We start from the raw sequence: 13,992 nt of genomic DNA, 5'->3' as shown, positions 1-13,992 counted from the left end.
TGCATATAGCCAGTGTCTAACCCAGGGTGGTGTGGAGTGCAAAAAAAGATGGATTTAGGCCCAGATCCTTGTACTGGGGTGAATGTATGACATTGTTCTACATTCTGTCCATCAACTGTGTTTTTTGCAATTTTCACCCCGAGTGGGCTGGGTATGCTCAGACGTGAGTCCCAGGCTCTCCACACCACTGGAGTCAAGCTATCCAGGCTGATGAAGGCTGATAGCCAGAAACCGGTCCTTGGATGCTTGATTCCGGTCTGGGAAAGACATGGCTTGGTAGTTCGGACTGGACTGTTCCCATGAGGCACAGGGTCAGAGCTGATTTGCATATAGCCAGTGTCTAACCCAGGGTGGTGTGGAGTGCAAAAAAAGATGGATTTAGGCCCAGATCCTTGTACTGGGGTGAATGTATGACATTGTTCTACATTCTGTCCATCAACTGTGTTTTTTGCAATTTTCACCCCGAGTGGGCTGGGTATGCTCAGACGTGAGTCCCAGGCTCTCCACACCACTGGAGTCAAGCTATCCAGGCTGATGAAGGCTGATAGCCAGAAACCGGTCCTTGGATGCTTGATTCCGGTCTGGGAAAGACATGGCTTGGTAGTTCGGACTGGACTGTTCCCATGAGGCACAGGGTCAGAGCTGATTTGCATATAGCCAGTGTCTAACCCAGGGTGGTGTGGAGTACAAAAAAAGATGGATTTAGGCCCAGATCCTTGTACTGGGGTGAATGTATGACATTGTTCTACATTCTGTCCATCAACTGTGTTTTTTGCAATTTTCACCCCGAGTGGGCTGGGTATGCTCAGACGTGAGTCCCAGGCTCTCCACACCACTGGAGTCAAGCTATCCAGGCTGATGAAGGCTGATAGCCAGAAACCGGTCCTTGGATGCTTGATTCCGGTCTGGGAAAGACATGGCTTGGTAGTTCGGACTGGACTGTTCCCATGAGGCACAGGGTCAGAGCTGATTTGCATATAGCCAGTGTCTAACCCAGGGTGGTGTGGAGTGCAAAAAAAGATGGATTTAGGCCCAGATCCTTGTACTGGGGTGAATGTATGACATTGTTCTACATTCTGTCCATCAACTGTGTTTTTTGCAATTTTCACCCCGAGTGGGCTGGGTATGCTCAGACGTGAGTCCCAGGCTCTCCACACCACTGGAGTCAAGCTATCCAGGCTGATGAAGGCTGATAGCCAGAAACCGGTCCTTGGATGCTTGATTCCGGTCTGGGAAAGACATGGCTTGGTAGTTCGGACTGGACTGTTCCCATGAGGCACAGGGTCAGAGCTGATTTGCATATAGCCAGTGTCTAACCCAGGGTGGTGTGGAGTGCAAAAAAAGATGGATTTAGGCCCAGATCCTTGTACTGGGGTGAATGTATGACATTGTTCTACATTCTGTCCATCAACTGTGTTTTTTGCAAGGAGACCTATACAGTGGCACAGCTCGAGGAGTTCTTTCAGGAGAGGGGAGTGTTCGTCAGGCGAGGGGCCAAAAGAGAGGAGCTCCGTACTAGTCTGTGAGCATGGGTGGAAGCACACACGGAGGGAACGGTGGAGGAGGAGGAATCGGACAGAGGTACTGTCATTGATAGGACTGCGGAATGTCTCCCGGGGGTGGGTGAGATGTCAATCAGCCCCAAGGTAACCTCACGGGAGGGCAGCAGTGTGTCATCGAGAGGGTTGTCAGAGACCGAGTTAGCTGACAGGAGAGAGGAAAGACTGTTAAGGTGGGAAATAGCAAAAATGGAGTTGGAAGAAAGGAGGGAGGGGAGGAGGTTGGAACATGAGTCCAAGCTGCAGATGGAAGGGAAAAAGATGGAACACGAGTTCAAGCTACGAGAACTCGAATTCCAGGCCCATAACATCACTCCGAAGGGTGTCGAGTCAAAGGAATTTGCCATGGAGCCCAGGCCCCATTTACCCAAGGACGTAGTCGCCAGTTATACCGCTGGAGACGACATAGCCAAGTGGCTGGCAGCCTATGAGGTCTCCTTAAGAGCCTATGGGATCCATGAGAAGCATTGGGGTGGTGGATTATACCGGTACATGCCTCCGACAGGTAGGGATGCCCTATTGGCCCTAGACCGGGAGGAACAGGTAAATTACCCCGCCATGAAGGTGGCGCTCATCAGGAAGTTTGAGTTGACCCCCGAGAAATACCGGCAAAGGTTTAGGGGCAGCCACAAACTGAGCTCACAGAATTGGGTTGACTTCCTGGATTTTGCCAAGAAAGCCCTGGATGGGTGGGTCCAAGGTAATGAGGTGGAGGACTATCGAGGGTTGTACGACCTAATACTCAAGGAACATCTACTCGAGAAATGTCTTCCCGAGCTGAGGCAACACCTGGTAGACGGCAAACTTACTTGCCCCCGTAAGCTTGCTGAGGAGGCGGACATTTGGGCAAGTACCCGAGTGTCCACGAAGGGGACGGGAGGAGATTCTCAGAAGTCCGGACAGGGCGCTTCCCAGAAGAAAGGGGGGGGAGTGGGCGGGTGTCACCTTAGTGTCCCTGGGTGATCGGGAGATGGTTCCAAAGATCCAGGTGCCCTCAAATACTACCAAGTATGGGCAATGGGTCACCATCAATGGCCATAGAGGGGAAGCTCTGAGAGATACAGGAGCCAGTATGACTATGGTAAGGAGTCATCTGGTGTCCTCAGAGCAGGTGATTCCAGGCGTACTTCATCCAGCCGCGATGGCTGACGGCAGAATGGGCCACTATCCTGTGGCCGAGGTTCCCTTTGAGTGGGGAGGGGTTGCAGGTTCACTTCGAGTTGCCGTAAGCCCCGCCGTGCCAGTTGATTGTCTGCTGGGCAATGATATGGAGCACAATGCTTGGAAGGAGGTGGAATACCGGACTCATACGGAGATGCTGGGTACACCTGATTGGGCCTGTGTGAGTACCAGGTCTGCGGCTGCTCGGGAGGAGAAGTCGCGTGGGTTGGAGCCTGGAACAATGGCCCACCCAGCTGCTGATGAGGGAACATCTCGAGGACAGGAAGAGCCTGCCTCGATGTCCGTGCCCCGTGAGACGGATAGGCCACCTGCGGAGGTGGACCCGGAGTCCGCGGAGGAGGACATGGTTCCGCTGGAGGGCTTGCCTATCCCCGCTGAGTGGCGAGTGGAGGGAGGACCATCCAGGGAGGAACTGAGCAGGGGACAAAGGGAATGTCCCACCCTCGAGGGTCTGAGGCAACAGGCTGAAGCCCAGGCAGCAGGTAACGAGTCTGGGAACTATCGTGTTTACTGGGAGGATGGTCTCCTCTACAGTGAGCCCAGGGCGCCAGTGCACGGATTGTCACGGGCCCTGGTAGTCCCACAGTGTTACCGAGCCTTCCTATTAGAGTTGGCTCATGAGATTCCCTTGGCAGGACACTTGGGTCAGGACAAGACCTTTGCCCGGCTTGTCCCCCACTTTTATTGGCCTCGAATGAGGGTGGCGTCCGACACATACTGTCGGTCGTGCGTGTCATGCCAAGCCAGTGGGAAAACAGGGACGAAGCTGAAGGCTCCCCTGGAACCACTTCCCGTCGTTGGCACCCCCTTTGAAAGGGTGGGCATCGACATTGCTGGGCCCCTAGATCCACCTACATCATCCGGTCACAGGTTTATCCTGGTCCTGGTGGATCACGCCACAAGGTATCCAGAGGCAGTTCCTCTGAGAACCATTACTGCACCAGTAGTGGCAAAGGCCCTGATGGGGATCTTTACCCGAGTGGGATTCCCCAAGGAAGTTGTGTCTGACAGGGGGACCAACTTCCTGTCAGCATATATGCGGGCCATGTGGAAGGAGTGGGGAGTGACTTATAGGTTCGCCACTCCTTATCACCCACAGACCAATGGTCTTGTGGAAAGGTTCAACTAAACCTTGAAGGGTATGATCAGAAGTCTACCCGAAAGCCTGCGGAGGAAATGGGACGTCCTCCTACCCTGTTTGCTCTTTTCCTACAGGGAAGTGCCGCAAAAGGGAGTGGGCTTCAGCCCCTTCGAGCTTTTGTACGGGCACCCTGTACGTGGACCTCTCAGCCTGGTGAAGGACTCCTGGGAAAAGTCTCCCCGGAAAGTTCCCCAGGATGTGGTGAGCTACATGCTGGCCTTCCGAAGCCAAATGGCTAAGTTGTGGAAGCAAGCTTCTGACAACTTGGAAGCCAGTCAGGCAGTTATGAAAGCGTGGTATGACCACAACGCTCACCCAGTGGAGTTGGAGCCTGGCCAGAAGGTGTGGGTGATGGAGCCTGGAGAGCTGAGTGCCCTCCAAGACCGTTGGACAGGCCCCTATGAGGTATTGGAGAAGAAGGGCAAGTCTACCTATCTGGTGGACGTAAAGACCCCTCGGCATCCGCATCGGGTGTTACATGCCAATCGTCTCAAGCCCCACTACGAGAGGCCCGAAGTCATGTTGGCTATGGTGACTGACGGATCGGTGGAAGAGGACACGGAGCCTCTCCCCGACCTTTTTGCGTCTCAAGAAAAGGATGGGTCAGTGGAGGGAGTGAAACTCTCGCCAACCCTGACTCCTGAGCAGCAGGAGGAATGTCGCCAGGTCTTGGGGTCATTCGCTCCTCTGTTCTCCCTTGTCCCGGGTAAGACCCACCTGTGTACCCATGATGTGGACACAGGGGACAGCCCACCTGTGAAGTCAGTCTTACCGGCTGTCTGACAAGGTGAAGGCCAGTATCCAAAGCGAAGTAGCTAAGATGCTGGAGCTAGGAGTCATCAAACCTTCAAGTAGCCCTTGGTCTAGCCCGGTGGTTTTGGTTCCCAAAGCTGCCCCACCTGGCACCACACCAGAATTGCGATTCTGTGTGGACTACCGAGGACTACATTCGGTAACCAAAACGGATGCTCATCCGATCCCTCGGGCGGATGAATTGATTGACCGGTTGGGAGCTGCCCAATATCTCAGTACCATTGACCTCACTGCAGGGTACTGGCAGATTCCCATGTCTGATGGAGCCAAGGAAAGGTCAGCCTTCTCCACGCCTGATGGACACTACCAGTTTTACGTCATGCCCTTTGGGCTCAAGAACGCTCCTGCCACTTTTCAGCGGCTGGTGAACACGATCCTCACCGGGATGGAGTCATTCTCTGCTGCTTACTTGGATGACATAGCTGTCTTCAGTAGCAGTTGGGAGGATCACTTGCAGCACTTGCAAGCCGTTCTCTAGGCCCTGGAACGGGCTGGCTTGACGATCAAGGCCAGCAAATGTCAGATTGGACAGGGGTCGGTAGTGTACTTAGGACACTTGGTGGGCCGGGGAACGGTGCGGCCCCTTCAGGCGAAGATTGAGGCTATCATGGCCTGGAAACCCCCCAAGACCCAGACTGAGGTCTGAGCCTTCCTGGGCCTCACAGGTTACTACAGACGATTCGTGAAGGGGTATGGCACTATCGTGGCACCCCTTACAGAACTCACGGCCAAGAAGCAACCCAGGAGAGTCATTTGGACGGAGGCTTGCCAGCGAGCCTTCGACACTCTGAAACAAGCATTGTGTAAAGCTCCAGTCCTGAAGGCTCCAGATTTTTCAAAAGAGTTCATTGTCCAGACAGATGCATCCGACATTGGCATTGGGGCGGTGCTATCGCAACTCAATGGAGAGGGTCTGGATCAACCCGTGGTCTTTCTGTCACGAAGACTGCTTCCCCGGGAACAGAGGTGGAGTACCATCGAGCGGGAAGCCTTTGCGGTGGTCTGGGCACTGAAGAAGCTGCGACCATATTTGTTTGGTTCACACTTCCTTGTTCAGACAGACCACCGACCCCCTTCGTTGGCTCATGCAAATGAAGGGGGAAAATCCCAAACTGTTGAGGTGGTCTATTTCCCTACAGGGAATGGACTTTCGGGTGGAACACCGGCCCGGAGTTGACCACGCCAATGCAGACGGTCTCTCCAGGTATTTCCGCCTTAGTGTTGAGGACTCCCAAGGGGTTGGGTAGCTCTCCCCACTTTCAGCTGGGGGGGACGCGTGTTAGACCCGTCTGCTTCTGAGAGTCCCCTCACCACTATGATTTCTTTTGTTCCCCTGTACCTCCCAAAATTTGTCGCTTTTCTTTGTCTACCAGGACTTTTTTTGTGTTGTTTCATGGGGTTGGATGTTCCTTGACGCCCACGCCCAGTTGCTCAGAAGGTTTGTGGCACATATTTACAAGGCGCCTGGCCAAACCTGTGGCATTACAAACTGGGGTTGTCAACCTGTATAAATGGCCCTAAAATGGTGGACACCCTTTTTCCTCATGTGAAGTGACTCCCATTGGAGCCTTCATGAACCCTGGCCTTTTGAGGTTTTGGCGCCCTTTGTTTGGCACGCATTCCTGACAGGAATACCTTTATTTTCCTCAGGTACACAAAATGGCTGCTCTAGAACCCCAGTACGGTGGCTGTGAGTGTCCTAAATACCCCTCAAGAGTGCCATGTCATTGTCACAGCCAGAGAAGGTTCTAGAACCTTCTGGCTCGTGCCAGTACCCCAGGGCACCGGCTATATAAGGCCCAGTCCCTGGCGGCCATTTGAGCTGATGAGATTAGATGAGAAGAGATTCCAGACTTGACACCTGCCCTGTTGACCCCTGAGGTGGCTGGTAGCGCAGGCAGGAGAGCAGCAAAGGGTGGCTGGCGTTGTTTCTGACTGGCGTTCCAGTCAGCTGCGTGAGAAGTGACCTAGCGCCTACAGCGCCTGCCCAGCGAGTACCTCATTGCCCCCAAAGACTGTGGCCAGATTTGTGTGCCTCCCCGCCCCCCCCGTGGTGAACTGTGATCGATTCAATGAGTCGCGAGGCGAGAGCAAGTTCGCCGCGACCGCGATCGTCTGCTGTGCCCCCTTCGCGACAGGCGCCTCTAGAGGGGAGCTCAGACGTCTCCGAGCCCCACCGGCGTAGAGCGCTTCCTGTGCAGTTTGAAGGTGAGGTGGTGCGCCGGGGCGGGGAAAGGCCGGCCTTCGTTGGGCGGGAACCACCCTGTATGCGGAAGTCGGAGGGAGGTCCGTGGAGCCCCTGAGAACCCCGTCGCTGACGAGAGAAGTGCTGTGCCCGACTGAATCGTATTCCGATTACAGCCGATGTGAGGTGGGCCCGTTTCTTCATAGTGAATGCAGCGTTGTGAAGGAACTGTGAACCGGCATTCATTTGACTGTGCGTGAAGGTTGTGTGACCTCTCCGGCAGCCCGTTCGTCAGTCTAAAGACTTTGAACTGGTGCCGCCTGTGTTCTAGTGGTGCTAAAGCCCATAGGCGCGCATAGACTTCACCGGCAAAAGCAGAGATCCTATCCTGGTGACAGCCGAGTGCAAATGATGTATTCACTGTGTTTCCTTGCCTTCTAGATATACGCGCATACACCCTGAATGATCATTAAAGAGTCCCAAACCTTATTTTGTGCTCAGAGAAGCCGTATACATGGTCATTGAAATCAACACAAACTGTAAGAGATATCTTTCCCATTTGAAACGTATTGCAAATGTGATGTTCCTAAAGTATTTATTTGGTGGCAGCGATACCAGAAGAAACATGTGGTTGCTTATTTAAATGAACCAGTATTTATTCTGATATTTATTCTGATATTTATTGTGATATTCATTCCTGAAGTTATTCTATTTATTAATACTATTTATTACCGAATTGAAGCCCAGAATTGTATGACCAAAAGAAATGTCTGTGCTTTCCCAGTCAACCCTATTTACAACAAAGAACTTTTATATAAAGGAATCGTATTTTTCTACAGCAGTGGTGTGGTGTCCTTCTTTTTGGTGTGGATGTGCAAGGAGTTATTATTGGGTCGGAGACGGCTTAACACTACAGCCTTCACTTGCCTTGTCACTTGAGCCAAGCTACCCCCTTTGTGCTGGGCTTGCCCATCGCAGGTCCAAAAGATGGGATATATGATATACTGGAATGGGATGTGATCTGATGGGATGGCATATGGTATGATAGGATATGGTATATGAGCATTATATGACGAGAGGTTATATAAAATTATATGATGTGGCGGAAAGTGAAATGTGTCGGGATGTAATGTGATATATGATGGGTTAGGTTGTGATGGAGTGTTTCATGGGTTGGGGTGCGGTATGATGGGTTGGGGTGCGGTATGATGGGTTGGGTGGGTTGGGGTGCGGTATGATGGGTTGGGGTGCGGTATGATGGGTTGGGGTGCAGTATGATGGGTTGGGGTGCGGTATGATGGGTTGGGGTGCGGTAGGATGGGTTGGGGTGCGGTAGGATGGGTCGGGGTGCGGTAGGATGGGTCGGGGTGCGGTAGGATGGCAGGAGAAGCAAGACATTTATTTTGTTAACATGTATTGTGTGAAAGTTTTGGTTCCTTGTGTGACCAGATGATATTCCTTCTTACAACTCATTTGTAAATAAAATGTGTTAGTGTTGAAGCAGTTCCATTGAAGGGCGATCCATTGAGTTAGTGGTGGTCAAGACTGCCTTCTCTCTGCATCTCTGCCTGTGCTGCTCCTTAGGTTTCCCCCTCCCTCCTGCATTATTTTTTAAGCCAAAAAACAACATCTGGCTTGAATCATCTTAGAGGAAGGAGAGGGGGTGACTTTTTGCTGTGTCTGGACCAAGTCAGTTCCAACAGGTCAGACTATGACTCGGAGGACCAACACCTACTCAGAGGAATGGACAAAATACTGCTTTACTTCCATAGAAAAGCTTGCCTGCCTGTGTATGTCCCATTCCTATGCTTTCTGTTGCAGGAAATAAGCTGCTCGAGAACATTACAAATTGTGAGAAGGACAGTTTTCCTATGAAACCGATTGCCATTGCACCCTGGGTGAAAAATGCACTTTCAGCTGATTTGTTAAGGTTCGGGGTCAAGTCTGACTTTGAGCCATCTGTTCCGTGCTCTGAATATAAGGTGCCTCTTGCAGCCTTTCCCGTATGCACTACAATGAAATGTCCACACCTATCCAGAGAAAAACGGAGATCAGATGCTGAATTCTTTGCTGTTTTCCTTTTTAGGGCTAAGGACTGTTCCCATGGACTGAGAGAGAAATTCTGCTACTGTTGCTTAAGGGTTCATGCGGTGCACTGCTCTGTTGTAGAGAACCTAGAACCTCAGTTCAGAGTTCAGAACCTTGCTGTGAGATGGTCAGAGAAGCCCAGCCTGCCAAGATTGTGAGCTTGGAGCAGTTGCTGAGTCCAACCTGCAACTTCTCGTAAGCAGTATCCAAAGCCTATGTGAATTCCACTGGTCTGCATAAGACATGCAGTGTGACACTGAGACTCATGCAGCACTGCACTTCACCTTGCTTTGTTGATACTTTGAGGCTACTATGTAGGCGCCTTGGATTGACTTGCGTTCCTTCTTCAGTGTGCATTGATAATCATATGAGGTCTTTGTGCCTACTGCCAATCACCTTGCATCTTTTCTTCAGTTGACCTGGTAACTGCTTTAGATTGCATCTTTTATATATTTGACATTGATGCCCGTGTGTGACGCTAGAGCTGCACCGCTTACATTCCCACTGTAACCTTCCCCCTGTTGAGCCATCACTGAGCACCCCATGTACCGCTGCCCTCCACTGATGGCTCACAGTTTACTGATGCTCCCTGAAACTTGCTGTTCTTTCCCCGAGCAGATGGCAGCTCCAGACCTAGCGACCTCTTCCATCCATGTTAGGCAGGCAGCCCAATCTCCAACGTGGCTTCTGTCTAGCAACGTTGGAAAAAAATTACCAGCATTAAAGGAAGGTACTGAACTGTTTCAAAAGAATACACTTTAAGCAGTCATTAGTAATTGGGTAAGGAGAAGGATTGAAGCTGCTAATGTAGCCCCTGATAATGGCACATAGATCAAGCTAAACAGTAACAAAGCTACTGCTTTTAGAGAGATTTTTAGAGAAATTGGTAAAGCCATAGAACGTTTGACATTTTCTGTAAAATATCCTCTTTTTAATCCCGCAGGGAAGTTTGGGAATAACATTATGTAGAACCCTACATCAATAGCTTCGTCTAAACATTGCGAGGCACACGGTAGCCCGAATGTTTAATATGGTTGTACTCGGTATGTCTTGTTGAACATTAGTTGAACGTAGACTTTTATCCCTGCCACTGAACTCCTGTGACTTGGATCGTGTGTTAGGTGAAGGCTTTCAGGGCACTTTAAAACAGTCACAAAACATGGCCAAGACCACACAAAGCTCCTGAACGACTGAGAAGCAAACCATGCCCTTTCTTTGGTTTGGCTAAGAGAGCACAGTAATTGCATACCCTAATTTTTACAACCCACACCAGATTCAGTCTGTGATCATTTCATAATGCTTGCACAAACAGTGGCACCCAACTTCTAAGCATCAGAGGTTCAAAGAAAAGGGACACCCAGAAACAACTGTTAAGTTCCTCCAACATTTAAATGTGGAAGCTTTTTATGATCAAGAGATCTGGTTGCCACTGGAAGGTGTTGTCTAACGGGATTCAACACGAAAGATCACCCCAGTGGATTCTGAAACTATTTTTAATTAATTCCATCCCCATTTATTTTGAATTTAGGTGCTCTTTTTGATTTGGAGACAACAGTTACTTGTCTCGTTGTGTAATGTCAGTAATGTGTTGCCTTTTTAGGTTCGTTACTAAGTGAGTTTTAACAAGCCGTTGAGGGAATAGCAGAAACCTTGTTTATTGTGAATTCTGCTTTGCAGCAATCCCATTTATACCCATTTCCTCTCCACTCCTAACTAAAGTGAGAGTCCACTGAAGTATTTTTTAATTGCTTCTATGCTTCTATGGCCTGAAGAGGGGCTGTCCGGGTACATAGAGGTGTTTTATTCCACCTGCATTGGACTCTAGATACAAACTTTTTAGGAGCGTCTTACCAAAACAGACTTAACTCACTGATTAGGCGAAGGCCATCTAGGAGATCATCTCCATTTTAGCAGATCTTTTGCCATGCTTTTTACCCAGAGTGCCTTCAAAGTCCAGCTGTGTATAAGAGAAAGCTACGTTTCTCTTTCTTTTATTTGGAATTCCCCCAATATTTTTCTAGGCATATTCAAGATTTACATTGTTCTTGTTTAAATCACAGTTTGTGTGAGGAAACAGCGGGTTCATTTATAATATGATACTCTGTCTTGATATGCTGGAGTTACTTGGTTATTTTGGTGGCACTACATAGCCACTTCTCTTGTACGTAGCTGCAGAGCCCTGTATTGTATCTCTGCAGGGACATGTTGATGGGGGATACATTGATCCATCATAAGCCCTTTAAGATGGTAGGCTCACTGCTCTGGGCCACAAAGTTAGCTGCACGGCAAAGCACCAATGTATGGGTGTTCCAAACATACACGACATACATAGATGTTATGTATTACTATTATTAGTGACATGTCAGTATTTTAGAATGTTTTTTACCTGGAGAATTGCAGGTGGACAATTACTTGGCAAAGATTGCTGGAGCAGGTTACTTTCTGATCTCCCAAGGGTGTTTCAGACTTGTATTCTTCAGAAATTAATTGGTGTGGATATCACTACTTTACAATTCGGCTACTAGTGATGTATGAAACACTCTGATTTGCGAACCTACGTGGAAGTCAAGCAGTTGGTGGTTCTTGGATGGTTTTGGAGATCCACTGCTTACTGTATTGTGACATTAGTTACTAATTTACTATAACTGAGGTTCTCTTACAGTTGCTCTTAAACTTTATATAGAAATGGGAGTCTTATTTCATTAATTACTTGGAAACCAAATTTCAAATGTATCTTTATTGTTTAAGTTAATTAAAACCATAACAATTCCAATAAAATTAATCCGTCTGCAGAGGAACATATACTGTACATATTAAAACATTAATTACCAATAATAAAATGTACAGCTTTTGATGATACCGTATCAAGACTGTGTTAGCACTAGTATATATACCTATTACACTTACTGTTTGTCTGCTGCAGAAACCAGTTCCAATTGTATAAAACAATGATTGAGCCAGGTATCAAAAGTTTCATCTCTTTAGTAAAGGACAATTTAAAATGCTAGGTCAAATCATTTTTTGCATATTAGAGTAAAAACTTTACCAATCTACAGTTAGGTTGCGGGTCATGTGGATCAAGACACTTTAATATAGCAGATCTGCAGGTGCATATGCCCCTATCTTTAAAAAGGATTTTTTAACAATAAAAGACGATTTAGTTTTAAAACGGGACACATACAGACCAGGTGAACAAAGTCCTGCTTCGGAGCACCACATAATGCACATGACGGCGGACCACTATATTTTCAGAGGGGTTGGTCAGCATTAGTTGGTAGTGCCCCAAGGTGTATTGCTAGCAATTTCCTTTTTAGATGATTAGAATATGTTATGTCCAAATAAGCCGCTGGTTGTAAAATCGTATAAGATTGCAGTACCATCCAGGCATGGGAGCGCTTACTGAATATAAATTTGTCCTCCGTTAACGAGTGTCTTTTTGCTGCTTTATTTATTATTTGCCGAAATGTGAATGGTAAATTCAAGTTCCATAGCTCTGACACCTTTTTGTTAACTTTATTGATAGCTGCAAATATTTGTGATAAGCTGATCGTGGATTACTCTCTGGAGCTTTCCAAATGGCTCTATTAAGCGGATTCTGGCAGCTTGACCAAATTTTATACCACAGTTTTATTGTCGAAGCCCAAAAATCCGGGTCAGTTTGACTATGTAAAATTGGTTGGATAGTGTCCCTTGGCATAAATTCTAAAATTGCGTTGTCATCCTTTGTTGGCATATATCTAAGGATGTTTGTAGCTTCTTTTGTCATTGTATCTACCTTCCCAAAGGTACTTATTAAATGTTGCATCCAAACCTGTTCTGAGAGGCAAGGAGTGTCAAGTATTTTTTTTTTAGATCTCACAAGGCAATTAACCTGTTCCCAGAATGCTTTTACATTTGACTGTTTTGCATTAAAAAGCAGCTTGGACCGAAATGATCTGTTTGTATCTTTCTGTTCTCCCAAATTTCTTTTTTTACTGTTTAAGGGATATTATTTTTTTCCCAGGTACTGTTAGAGACAGTTTTTTCCTTTGTAGATTTTACAAATGCTCTCAATTCTTTCCTTGTATTCCAAACTTTATTCCCCATAAATTTAAGAGGCATCTGCCGCTCATTCTTGCCACAATTTCTTGTAGGAGCATCTTTTAGCAAATTTCTTTGAAAGACCCTTCCCTGGGATGGTGTGTTGTCACCAACTCCTTTGCTTTGACAGCTATATCAGGGAGGGTATTGGTCGTCCATCTTCAGGTTAATTGTTGATATTATAGCTGAATAAACAGACGGCGCGTTATTTGGAATGAAAACGCAGCAACTGGATCCGATGAGTCTACAGGCCCCGCCCCTATCGGCCAGTATGACGTCAAGGACGAGACGATTCTGTAAAACGACAAATCTCATAGCAGATTGCTCTTCAGTTAAATTACCTAGAGCGGAGGCAGTCTCACTTACTACAGCTTCGAGGGTTCTTGTTAATCTACGAATTAGCTTACTATTTACAACTGTACCTAAATAAGGGAACACACCTTTATCAATATCAATGAATTGCTCTGCAGCAGTTTCAGTATAATCGACAATCGGGAGGTTTCTCTTGTGTCTAGTATGTACTAGGAAGGAATTCCTATGGTAGTCAGGTGGGGCTAGGAAAACAGGTGGCAGTAGGAAGGCAATGTAACAGGTTCCCTCCCAATCGAGGGGCAGACGAATATATGCGGTCTGACCACAAATAAAATATGAATGACGTGAAGCTTTGAAAATAGATTTCCCACTGTCACTATACTTGACAACAGTAGTACAATCACTATGTCCTACATGTATGGAACCATTATTTCGGACACATAATTCGCCTTTGACTGGTAATACTGAAATAGCAGGTGAGTCTGGAGTAGTATCAGACTGAACATTCAGGACCATGAAATTCGAAGAATAGTTACCTAAATTGTACACTTCATTTTCTAGATCTAAACCTGTTCTGTGGGGGAAACCTTGCTTGTCTGGGAAACATGTACTGTTAAGAAAAGACATATCTG

General features: G+C 47.8%; 1 protein-coding gene across 1 annotated transcript in view; it reads left to right on the top strand.

Annotated features, from left to right (window-relative positions):
- DUSP16 (dual specificity phosphatase 16) overlaps positions 1-13,992 on the top strand; it is a 359,160-nt gene that overhangs the window by 55,015 nt on the left and 290,153 nt on the right. The window lies entirely within an intron of this gene.

This window comes from Lissotriton helveticus, chromosome 1_1, assembly GCF_964261635.1.
Source record: "Lissotriton helveticus chromosome 1_1, aLisHel1.1, whole genome shotgun sequence".
Lineage (NCBI taxonomy): Eukaryota > Metazoa > Chordata > Amphibia > Caudata > Salamandridae > Lissotriton > Lissotriton helveticus.
The sequence above is the reverse complement of the archived record's forward strand: the minus strand, read 5'-3'. Positions and strand labels throughout refer to the sequence as shown.